The 12,866-nt window shown below is 39.5% G+C and overlaps 1 protein-coding gene across 3 annotated transcripts in view; it reads right to left on the bottom strand.

Moving 5' to 3' along the window:
* The window catches only part of COL14A1 (collagen type XIV alpha 1 chain), a 251,199-nt gene that overhangs the window by 189,895 nt on the left and 48,438 nt on the right, over positions 1–12,866 (bottom strand). The gene's annotated exons all lie outside the window — the stretch shown is intronic.

Raw genomic sequence — 12,866 nt, 5'->3', positions numbered from 1 at the left:
CCAGCCAGGTCAACATGGTAAAACCCCATCTCTACTAAAAATACAAAAAATTAGCTGGACATGGTGACGGGCACCAGTAACCCCAGCTACTCGGAAGGCTGAGGCAGGAAAATTGCTTGAACCCAGGAGGCAGAGGTTGCAGTGAGCCAAGATTACGCCATTGTACTTTAGTCTGGGCAACAAGACCAAAGCTTCATCTCAAAAGAAAAAAGAAAAAAAAGAAAATGAAATTGAGGTTCAGAGAGAACAACTGACTGACTTACAGGTTACTGGCAGAGCTAGGATTGGATAACAGGTACTTTTTTCTTCTTCTTTTTCTCTTTTTAGAGACAGGGTCTCACTCTGTTACCTAGGCTGGAGTGCAGTGGCGCAATGCTAGCTCACTACAATCTCGCATTGCTGGGCTCAAGTGATCCTGCCTCAGCCTCCTGACTAGCTGGAACAATAGGCACATATCACATGCCCAGTTAATGTTTGTTTGTTTTTTTAATTTTTGTAGAGATGGGGTCTCACTATGTTGCCCTGGCTGGTCTCAAACTCCTGTGCTCAAGTGATCCTGCAACCTTGGCCTCCCAAAGCACTGAGATTATAGGTGTGAGCCATCACCACTGCACCCAGCCACGACAGGTCTTCTAAATGTTTGGTCCAATATGCATTTTCCAACATATCACATTATCACTACCATGGAAGCTGTCCTCACAGAATGCAACATAGATGGTTACTGCCATAGGAGAGAGCATCAGAAGCCATCTGTATAGGGGATGTGCAGCAAGGGGCTCATTTCAGCTGTGTCTGGAATTTACATTAATCTGAGTGAGGTGAATACTCATTTAATCCAATCGTGGGTGGAAATGTACCTTTCAAAGCCTCCCTGACAGATGCCTGCCCTATCTAAAACAGTATTCCCATGACTCACTCCTTTTATCCGTGTTTTATTTTTCTTCCTAGAACTTCTGACTTCCTAGAAATATACTATACAGTGTGTGGTTAATTTCTTGTGCCCATTTGTCTGGGCCATGGGGTGCCCATACATTTGACCAAATGGATGTGTCTACGAGAGTATTTCTGGCTCATTTTTGTAGACTGAATAAAGCAGATTCCTCTCCCTAATGTGGATGGGCCTCTAAGGGATTGCAGACTGAAGAGAACAAAAATGCTGAGTAAGAGAGAAGCCTGCCTGATTGCCTTGAGCTCATACGTTGTCTTTTCATGCCTTGAGACTTGAATTAAAACATTGGCTCTTGGGTTTTGAGCCTGCCAGTGTTTGGATTAGAACTTATACTATCAGCTCTCCTGGTTCTCAGGCCATTGGATTTGAACTGAAACTACATGGTCACTCTCCTGGATCTCCAGCTTGATGACTGCAGATTTTGCATAATCTCATAATCACGTGAACCAACTCCTTATATTAAATCAATATCTCAAGCCAGGCACAGTGGCTTGTAATCCCAGCACTTTGGGAGGTGGAGGTGGGCAGGTTACTTGAGGCCAGGAGTTTGAGACCAGCCTGGCCAATATGGTGAAACTCTATCTCTACTAAAAATACAAAAATTAGCCAGGTGTGGTGATGCACATCTGTGATCCCAGCTACTCAGGAAGCTGAGGCACAAGGATCGCATGAATCTGGAAGGCAGCGGTTGCAGTGAGCCAAGATCACACCACTGCACTCCAACCTAGGCGACAGAGCGAGACTCTGTCTAAAATAAATAAATAAATAAATAAATCTCTCCAAACACACACACATCACAAACACATCTCACACATACACTTTCCTTTGCTTCCTTTTTTATATTAGTAATTATGAAAGCCTATTTTAGTGATAGCTTTCATCAGATGCTCTGCATACATCATTTTCATCTAAGTCCAGTATTAATCCTATAAGGTAGATGTTCTTTCCATTTCATAGAGAAAGAATGGTTAAGTAACTATATAGGTTAAATAATTTGCCCACCATCAATTTGAATCTGGGTTGGATTCAAATTCAAACCCAGAAGTAACTCCAAAGGCTGAACCATTCAACTCCCCTCACAGAAGAGAAGTATTTTGGAGAAAGGAAGGGAGGGAAGGAAGAAAGAAGGAAGGAAGAAAGGAAGGAAAATGTGGACAAGCCTTGCAATTAAAGATAGCATGAAATCAAAGCCATACACATTTGTCCTATATTCGACCTGGGATGAATAACACCACGACAACTTACAGGAACGTGAAGCCCGGTTGCTGCGCCACAGTCAAAACAACATTCCAGCTGTCACTTAGAGCCCTATAGCTTAAGAGTAGCTAACAATCCTGTAAACACCACAGGAATCACATTTCTCCTCTGCTCTAAACTGGAAGGGGACTGGGAGAAGACATGACAGCTGTCTTCAAATATGTCAAGGGCTGTCACATAGAAGAGGGATTAGGAGGATTCTATATGCCCAGAAGGAGTGTGTAAAGTGACAGATTTCAACTCAATTAGACAGGATGTCCAAAGATGACTGTCTTGGGAAATATTGAAATCTCTGTTAAAGACAGCAGATGCAGGACAACCCTTGAAGAAATGGCTCAGGAGCCTCTACCATCCCGTGACTGGTTGAACTGCAGGACTCTCAAAGTGACCTAAATTTTAAGATTATTTCTTCCTTCCTCACCTACCAAATTAAGCCTAAATTGTTCATTGTACTTTCCAAAGCTCTCCACTTGACCCGTCCATGTATATTTCCCAATTCCTCCCAATACAATTAGTCTTCTTTCTCCCAACTACATTCCCATCTCAGAAACTTTTGACTCAATTTTTATTCCCCCATCTCCTGTAATGTACCCTCTCCAAACTCTTCCTACCCTACCACAATACAAGATACCTAAAACAGATTTTAATTCCTTTGAAAATATGTGATCCTTCTTATATATTTTTATACAAAGTTTGCTTTAGGCCAGGCGTGGTGTCTCATGCCTGTAATCCCAGCGTTTTTGGAGGCTGAGTCAGGAGGATGGCCTGAGCTCAGGAGTTTGAGACCACCCTGGGCAATATGGTGAAACCCTGTCTCCACTAAAATACAAAAAATTAGCCAGGCATAGTGTCACACGCCTGTAGTCCTAGCTACTTGGGAGGCTGAGGCATGAGAGTCACTTGAGCTCCAGAGGCAGAGATTGCAGTGAGCCGAGATGGCGCCATTGCACTTTAGCTTGGGCTACAGAATGAGACTCCACGAAGAAGAAGAAGAAAGAAGGAGGAAGGAGAAGGAGAAGGAGAAGGAGAAGGAGAAGAAGGAAGAAGGAAGAAGGAAGAAGGAAGAAGGAAGAAGGAAGAAGAAGAAGAAGAAGAAAGAAGAAGAAGAAGAAGAAATTAAGTTTACTTTAAAGTTTTATTGGTACAGTTGCCTAGTTGTTTCCTGATTTCCTGAAGTGAATATTGACCTAAGAAAAAAAAAAAGAAGAAAAATTTTTAAAAAATTGTTTGCTTTAAAGTTTTATTGGTACAGTTACCTAGTTATTTCCTGATTTCCTGAATTGAATATTGACCCAAGGAAAAAAAGAAGAAGAAGAAGAAAAATAAAAAAAAATTAAGTTTGCTTTAAAGTTGTATTGGTACAGTTGCCTAGTTATTTCCTGATTTCCTGAAGTGAATATTGACCCAAGAGAGGCTATTTTATCTGATCACTTCTATTTTAAAATGAAATTTGCTCAACTTCAGGAGCCAGTATATCATATTCCCATTTATTTTCAGCTCTGTATATAATACTACATGATCTGGCTATATGTTTACTTTGGTCATTTAAGGTGATTTTCACAAAACTCAACTCAATTATCCCGCTTACTCCAATCCATTAACAATGAACTGATCCTGACATTTTGCAATTTCTGATGCCATGACATCTGCTTAATTTGACAACAGTCATCCCTGCAGCTATAGAGACAAGATACTCAATAGAAAATTCTTAGACAAGGAGGAAGTTACAAGTCAGAGAAGCCCAAGCATTCCTATGGGAGACTCACTCTGCCAAAATCAATAGCAGTCCTCATAGCGGTAAGGTATCCAATAATTTTAAAAAATGATATGTTACAAGTTCTTTTAAGAATTAAGACATTTGAAAACTTATTTCAGACAGAGTTAAGAATTCTTACCACTGGAGAACAAGTTGAGAATAATAAACCTTGCTGGAGGCCAGAGGAAAAGTGTCAAAATTCTTCAAAACTATCTCATCAAGGGCAGTGAGGGAGGAACTAGAGGAAAACTGCAGGTCTAATGCTAGGAGAATTTCATCTGATTGTTGTCAGGAGTGCATAAGCATAACATTTTTTTGGCGGCGGCGGCGAGTGTCACTCTGTCTCTTAGGCTGGAGTGCAGTGGTGCGATCTCGGCTCACTGCAACCTCCGCCTCCTGGGTTCAAGCAATTCTCCTGCCCTAGCCTCCCGAGTAGCTAGGACTACAGGTGCATGCCACTGCGCCTGGCTAATTTTTGTTTTTTTTTTTTTTTGGTCATGTTTCAAAAAGAAAATGTTATGGAATGCTCAGAGAGCAGAAGTGAGGGGAGAAAGGGGCCAAAATTGCAGGAGAACCTTTCTGTAATACATGTGTTGCATTAGATCAATGTTTCTCAACCATTTTTAGTTATCACTCCCATAAGGAGCCTTTAGATATTTTTTCCTCATCACCTCCTCACGAAATTTTAAAACCACAGGTATACCATATAGCTGTTTATGTATGTATTGTATATTTATACTTAACACATAAAAGAATTAATATTTTCCCCTTTCACTCCCAAAATAAATTTTTGCCCATTCAAGGATATCACTCCCATTGAGACTGCATGTGTTACATCATTGTTTGTAAAAGAAAATTGTTTTTTCCTGAAACCCAGAGCAACTTAAGGCACTATTTTAAAGGTGATCTTAATGGTCAAATTATACTCCATATGGTTGAAACTTTATTAAAAATTCTTCAATTTTTTCATGATGTGGCAAAAACAAGTTCATCTTAATAGTGCACATTTCGGAGATAATCTAAAGAGAATTGTAAAAGATTTTAAAGCTCCCCATAGTTGACTTAACTGTGTTTGCCCAATTCCATTATCAATCCAGATATCTCAGTTAGGGCTAATACCATCCTTGCAGCTCCTGGTATGACCAGGCAGATTCTTTCATTTCCTTGTTCACCACAACTGGATCAGAGATGGGCACATGAATTCAGCTGGACCAATCAAAACTGTTCTTGAGATGTTTTCTGAAACTAACATTAAAAAGGCTTCATGGCCCACCATGCAGTGGCTCATGCCTGTAATCCCAGCACTTTGGGAGGCTGAGTCAGGCGGATCACTTCAGGTCAGGAGTTCGAGATCAGCCTGGCCACATGGGGAAAACCTGTCTCTACTGAAAATTAAAAAATTAGCTGGGCATGGTGGGGCCCATCTGTAGTCCCAGCTACTCAGGAGACTGCAGGAGGAGAATCTGTTGAACTCGGGAGGTGGAGGCTGCAGTGAGCAGAGATCGCGCCACTGCACACCAGCCTGGGAAACAGAGTGAGACTCTGCCTCAAAAAAAAAAAAAAGGCCGGGCGCGGTGGCTCAAGCCTGTAATCCCAGCACTTTGGGAGGCCGAGACGGGCGGATCACGAGGTCAGGAGATCAAGACCATCCTGGCTAACACGGTGAAACCCCGTCTCTACTAAAAATACAAAAAACTAGCCGGGCGAGGTGGCGGGCGCCTGTAGTCCCAGATACTCGGGAGGCTGAGGCAGGAGAATGGCGGGAACCCGGGAGGCGGAGCTTGCAGTGAGCTGAGATCTGGCCACTGCACTCCAGCCTGGGCGACAGAGCGAGACTCCGTCTCGGAAAAAAAAAAAAAAAAAAGGCTTCCTACCACATGAGATTGGGGTTGCTCATTATTATGTAATTCGGGAACCTGGAACTCTGTGGGGGTCTTCATTGCCACTGTAGGAACCCTACCTAGAAATAAAGCCATCCCAGAGGAAGGCAGAGCCAGGAGATGGAGAAGCAAGAGAGAGTAACCAATACTGGATTGAGACCCTAGGTCCAGCCATGCTTCAGTTACATGAGCCAGTACAACTCTTTTTGTACTTAAACTAGTTAGAGTGTGTTTCTACTGAAGCGAAGGATTCCTGACTAATATGCTGTCTAGAATTTTTCAGTAAAGGTAGATCATAAACTAAGGAGAAATGAAGTATAAAAAAAGAAGAGAAATGAATCGCACATAGACTCTGAGAAATAAAACAGTATTTCAATTAGCTCTAATGAGGACCGATAAATAAACGGTGGGAATTCCGAATTTTATAACATAAATTGGATTCTTACATTTAAGTGAAAACATTTAAAATATGTTACAGACTAGTAGTATTCCCAGTGGAGAGGAATCATGTCTTATCTCCATTGTCATGGTTTCAACTAAGTCAATTAATACTACTTTTTAAAAACAGAGGTTTTGCCTAGGTTTTCTTCTAGGGTTTTTAGGGTTTTAGGTCTTATGTTTAAGTCTCTAATCCATCTTGAGTTAATTTTTGTATAAGATGTAAGGAAGGGGCCCAGTTTCAGTTTTCTGCATATGGTTAGCCAGTTTTCTCAACACCACTTATTAAATAGGGAATCCTTTCCCCATTGCTTGTTTTTGTCAGGTTTGTCAAAGTTTAGACGGTTGTAGATGTGAGGCGTTATTTATGAGGCCTTGGTTCTGTTCCATTGATCTATATATCTGTTTTGGTACCAGTACCAAGCTGTTTTGGTTACTGTAGACTTGTAGTATAGTTTGAAGTCAGGTAGTGTGATGCCTTCAGCTTTGATCGTTTTGCTTAGAATTGTCTTGGCTATACGGGCTCTTTTTTGGTTCCATGTGAAATTTAAAGTAGCTTTTTCTAATTCTGTGAAGAAAGTCAATGGTAGCTTGATGGGGATAGCACTGAATCTATAAATTACTTTGGGCAGTATCACCATTTTCATGATATTGATTCTTCTTATACATGAACATGGAATGTTTTTCCATTTGCTTGTGTCCTCTCTTATTTCCTTGAGCAGTGGTTTGTAGTTCTCCTTGAAGAGGTCCTTCACATCTCTTGTAAGTTGGATTCCTAAGTATTTTATTCTCTTTGTAGCAATTGTGAATGAGAGTTCACTCATGATTTGGCTCTCTGTTTGTCCATTATTGGTGTCTAGGAATGCTTGTGATTTTTGCACATTGATTTTGTATCCTGAGACTTTGTTGAATTGCTTATCAGCTTAAGGAGATTTGGGGCTGAGATGATGGGTTTTCTAAATATACAATCATGTCATCTGCAAATAGGGACATTATGACTTTCTCCCTTCCTATTTGAATACGCTTTATTTCTTTCTCTTTCTTTCTCTCTCTCTTTATTTCTTTCTTCCTATTTGAATACGCTTTATCCTATAGCTAGGATCACAGATGTGCACCACCACTCCGGGCTAATTTTTATATTTCTAGCAGAGGTGAGGTTTCGCCATGTTGGCCAGGCTGGTCTTGAACTTGAGACCTCAAGTGATCCAACTTCCTCAGCCTCCCAAAGTGCTGGGATTGCAGGCATGAGTTACTGAACCAGGCCCTTATTATATAGTCTTTATGCAATGATTCCATAATTAAAGTTCATAGATTTCTGAGGCCACCACTTTTGTGTCTTCTGACTTACTTATGGCACACAGTTGAACTCTCCTTTGGCCTTGTTTTATCAGGTCTTGGCTCAAATGTGATTTTGTGTTTGCTTCTGCTAGTCATTCCACCGCTTTTACCAACTGCAAGCCATTTTTATATTAATGTCTTGAGTGGGAAGGCCTCAGAGCACATGGTCAACGTAAATTTGAATACCTAAACTGTGTGTGGCACAGGCCCAATGTTTTGCATTCTCAAGACTCTTCCCTCACTCAGGGCACAGGCATATACAGAGTGGCTTCCTCAGGGCCCCCCTGCATGGATAAGGAGCAATTTTCTAGTTCACCCTGATGTTGCTGAAACACCACGTCAACTGTCTAGATAATAATAATTATAATAACAACGAGAATAAGGTAGAGAAAGTGGGAGGAAGGAAAGGAAAGTGAGGAGGAGGAAACTGGGAAAGAAGAAGAAAAGGAAGCACTAATAGAGCATACTCTGTGATCCAGATATCCTTCAAACCCCTTAATGCATATATTCGAGTCCACACTTAACCCCAATGTCCTGTTTATGACTGAACCCAGTTCCTTCCCCTTTAATCTAGGAGCGGAGTCAGGTTCTTGCCAGCATTAACCTACAGGACCCCTCTAGTTCCCTGTACTTTAGCTGCCTTCTGGTGCCTACCTAATGGAAATTAAAACCCTAACAGTCCCATTTTTACCAAGTTGAACTCACAGTCCTGGGTTTGCCAGATCTAAGTCCCACAATAGCTAGTGGAAAGGTGTTAAATTTCAAATCAATCTCTTGACTGTGAGCCAATAACCATAAAAGTATTAATGGGAGGTGAGAGATCCCAGTCAGTGAAAATATACCTCAAAAACAATCATGTGCCCAGGCTACACTCAACCATAATGACTGCATAATTCAGAACTGGCCCTTCTCCAAGAGAAGGCATTGGGCACATGTGTTGAGCCCCTGCTAGACTATGTAAGCTCCATGAGGGTAGAATTCTGCCTCCCGTGCTCACCACTTAATCCCCAGAAACTAATTCAGTGCTTGACACTAAGGGATAATTACTAGCTCTTCTGTGCATTCATTATTAAATCAGTAATATAAACCATTGGCCCATGATGATCTTAGCTCTTGCAAAATATACATGTTATTATTAATAGCAAATACTATGCTATTTATATGTGTATTTAAACTGTTTTACGCATGTAGTAAATGCTATATATAAAATATGTGGCACTTACTATGTAATAGGCATTTTACACATTTTAACTCAATCCTCACCGCTAACTCTTGAGAGTTCTTATGCTTCAGGTAAAAAAAAAACAAAAATCAACTATGGGAGTATAAGAGGTAGAAATGTTCAAAGGTAGGCATGTGTGTATATATATATATTTTATGAGTATAGCCTATGCAATTATGAAATGGCAAAATAGAACAGTTGTCCTCAGAAAAGCATTTCATTACTTGCTTTAGTGAAGGATTGCGTGGCAACACATTCAAAAATTTTAAACATCCTAAGACAAAGATAAGCAAACTTTTTCTGAAAAGAGCAAAACAGAAAATATTTTAGTCTTTGCAGGTCATATGATCTCTCTTGTAACTACTCAACTCTGATATTGTGGGAAGGCAGCCATAGACAATATGTAAAGGAATGAGCATAGCTGTGTTCCAATAAAACCTTATTTTAAAAAATAGAAGACTGAATTTTGCCCGTGGGCCATAGTTTGCTGATTTCTGGAAAGAATAATTTAAGCTCATCTCATTTTTCCCCCAGAAAATGAGAGCACTGAGATTCACCCCGACAGTGTTTTTAAAATACTGTAGTAGAGACTACAGTGTTTTAAAAAATCCATTAAAAACAAAACAAAGAAGGCTGGTGATCTTAATTTTAAAAATCACTGAAAAAGAAGGAAAAAAAAACAAACCTATGCTGTTTTTCCTATCAGTCTCTTAATCGTTTCCAATGAGGTTCTGCATTCTCGTGCAAAACTCCAAAAATGATTAAAGAAAGCTGTTTGGACAATGATGGAGAAATACCCATTAATGCAAATGTGCCAATATTATGCTCAAAGGCAAATACCACTTTCGTTTGTGAGTTCATTTTGGATTATTAAAGAAACATGTACAGTAGATTGGAAACAAGTTAAGTATTTAACTGCACAGCCACTTCTGTTAAAGACCTTCACTCTGTGCATTTAAACTAAAATTGTAAAATATGTATAATATATCTGATTGCATCTGAGCCACTATCAATGTAGACTCTTATACAAGAAAATTGCAGATTTCAGGGAAAACAAAGAGCAGTATAGTTCAATGTGGATCATGAAAGCACCACGACTTGGAGGAGGGGCTTATGCTAAGGGTTGCATAAACGACCTGGTTGGGGTGGAGGGAGGGCATCTTTTATCTCCAGTGGGTCATACTAATGCATCCCCCTCCACCTCCTAGGAGCCGTAACTCTGTCCTGGATTGTCACCATTGTTTATAACTTTACTTCTTAAGACAATTCTCCCACATAACCAGCGCTCTCCCAAAGTCCTCATTGCCCTGGCACACACCTCATAGAAACCCTCACCTGAAAGAGGAAGATACCTATTTTCCACAAACCTCCTGAAAGTTCTTGCCCTACCCCAAGTCCTCATCACTACAATAAACCCTTTGAGACAGCGCCTGCCTGAAAGTGGGCTCAGAAAGAACTCTTCCATAAACATATGTTCAAATACATCTTCAGTGAGGAAGGAAATAGACTGCTTATGAATCTTCCTTCTCCAAATGTGTATTGGTATTTATTAGAACATGTGCCAATAGTAGCCTCACTCTTTCATTGTCTACTTCTTAGTTTTAATTCGTTTCACTCAATCCTAGGTTTTGGAAAGGAAAGAGGAAGGTGCATCAGGGGAAAGAATACAGCAGTTAAGACACTTTAGAAATACATAGCTATAGCTAATAAATTCTGGAGCCAAACTCTAATCCACAAATGCTTCCACAGATTTCACCTTAAACACTGTTGTCTAAGCATCAAGTGGCAAAAAAAAAAAAAAGCCAATCCAAACACGCAAACTTCCTTATAAAATTCTCCCTTAAAAATATTAACAAACCTGTTTGTTCTTACACAAAGAAACACACAAAAGGTAAGATGGAAACTAACACATTTGATTATATAGGAGGGACAAGTAAAGCTGGATGGAAGGAATAGCAGACGTGATACTTTTTTTTCAGTGTCATCCTTTTGTAGACGTTTCAACTTCTGGAAATGTGCCAATGTTTTACATACTCACGGATTAACTTAACTGTTCCCTATTAAAACAAATAACAAAACCACAGTGAATAGGAAAGAAAAGAACTAATCCAAGATCCTTTTGAATACAGACACGATATACTTTAGAATAAAAGCAAACATTGAACTGAAGTTAATAGATTTGTTTGTCTTTTTGCAGTATGCACAGATTAGCAGTTCTAAAACTATTTCTATGATTGACCATTTGAGTAGATATATTTAGAATATTGGGAGTCATGTTTCTCACTCTCTTGAAAGGGGAGTTATAAATATTAGAAGAAGGAGGGCTAAAATAAACCCTGTGGCATGGGCAAAAGATAGATATAAGATGCAGTAAGATAGATAGATAGATAGATAGATAGATAGATAGATGACAGATAATAGAAAGATGATAGATAGATAGACGGATGATAGATAACAGATAGATGATTGATAGATGATAAGTAAATGATAGATAGATAGATGACTGATTGCTAGAGAACAAGAGAATGAGAGACAGAGAGATAATGTTATGACACTCCAGAAGCAAGAGGCACAGTTAATACCCACATTTTGGTTGCAAAATACTATTCTCCACAAAAAGAAGCCATGATTCTTGGAAGAAATGGTTCATTTTGGGGCCAGGTGGAAAAAATACAAGAGCTCAGAATGTAAAGTTTGTGCCAGAAAGTAAGAAATAACTTAAAGAATGATGGGAACATATTTAAAAGACATAAGAGACAGCATGAAATAGTTCCCACCTAGCAAATCTGGAACAATTTGAGCATCATAATAAATAATGAGAGTAATGATTATAATCCACTCAAATAAACTAAGAATCCACCAGTCCATACTCATATGAAAAGAAAAACAAGTGTGGGAGAAGGGAAAAACCTTCTTTACAGTAGAATGCCAAATAATAAATGTAGAATGAAAAATGGAGTTAGAAAAATTACCATTTGAGAAACATCATAATAGTTACTGACTCAGGCAAGAATCAATAGACGCTAAAGCAAGTAGGTGAAATTTTAATGAGAAACAGAATATTTACATGTCTCAAAATATCTCATCATAAGCTACTTACTTACTGCAAGGGAAAATATATATCTGGTAGATTTCACCTTAACCAGAAACTTATCAATCAAGACATTAAGCTGTAATAGTCATACTGGAATGGGAGACAAAACCTTAATGCATTCAAGGTGGGAAGTTGGACTTGATAGTTCTTATGTAAAGGAGGCACCCTCACAGGGCCATAGCCTTACAAATTGTTGGACTAGAAAAATAACTGCTTTCTAGCAAGGGAGATGACAAGGAAAGGGTTTACATTGGCCTAAGCTCTATGTAGAGGAAAACTGTCTCTCCTGTGAATTTGTAACCATGGACAAGCCCTGAGTATCTTAAGAGAAGAAATTAACATAAAGTGTTTCCAGGTTGGTAGCAACCAAAATGCCCCCTTCTGAAGGAGCTCACCCTTAAGACATGCTGTGAAGAATTTCCACACGAGTCCACAAGCCAAAGTGACACATCATACAAAGAAACCAGCCCCATGAATGAAAGTCAGTATAAACAAGTAACAAGAATTTAACCCTAACCGGGTGTGGTGGCTCATGCCTGTAATCCCAGTACTTTGGGAGATGGAGGCAGATAGATCACCTGAGGTCACAAGTTTGAGACCAGTCTGGCCAACATGGTGAAACCCCATGTCTACTAAAAATACAAAAATTAGCCAGGCATGGTGGCGGGCACCTGTAATCCCAGCTACTTGGGAGGCTGAGGCAGGAGAATCATTAGAACCCAGGAGGCAGAGGTTGCAGTGAGCCAAGATTGTACTACTGCACTCCAGCCTGGGCAACAGAGAGAAACTCCATCTAAAAAACAAAACAAAACAAACAAACAAAAAACAAACAAAAAAACAAAACAAAAAACAAATTTAACCCTAAAATGCTTTAATAATAGAATTATTGAATTCAGAATATAAAATAATCATGATTAAAATATCAGAATGAT

Source organism: Trachypithecus francoisi, unplaced genomic scaffold (assembly GCF_009764315.1).
Source record: "Trachypithecus francoisi isolate TF-2019V2 unplaced genomic scaffold, Tfra_2.0 Lachesis_group7, whole genome shotgun sequence".
Classification (NCBI taxonomy): Eukaryota; Metazoa; Chordata; class Mammalia; order Primates; family Cercopithecidae; genus Trachypithecus; species Trachypithecus francoisi.
This window is presented reverse-complemented; position numbering and strand designations above follow the sequence as displayed.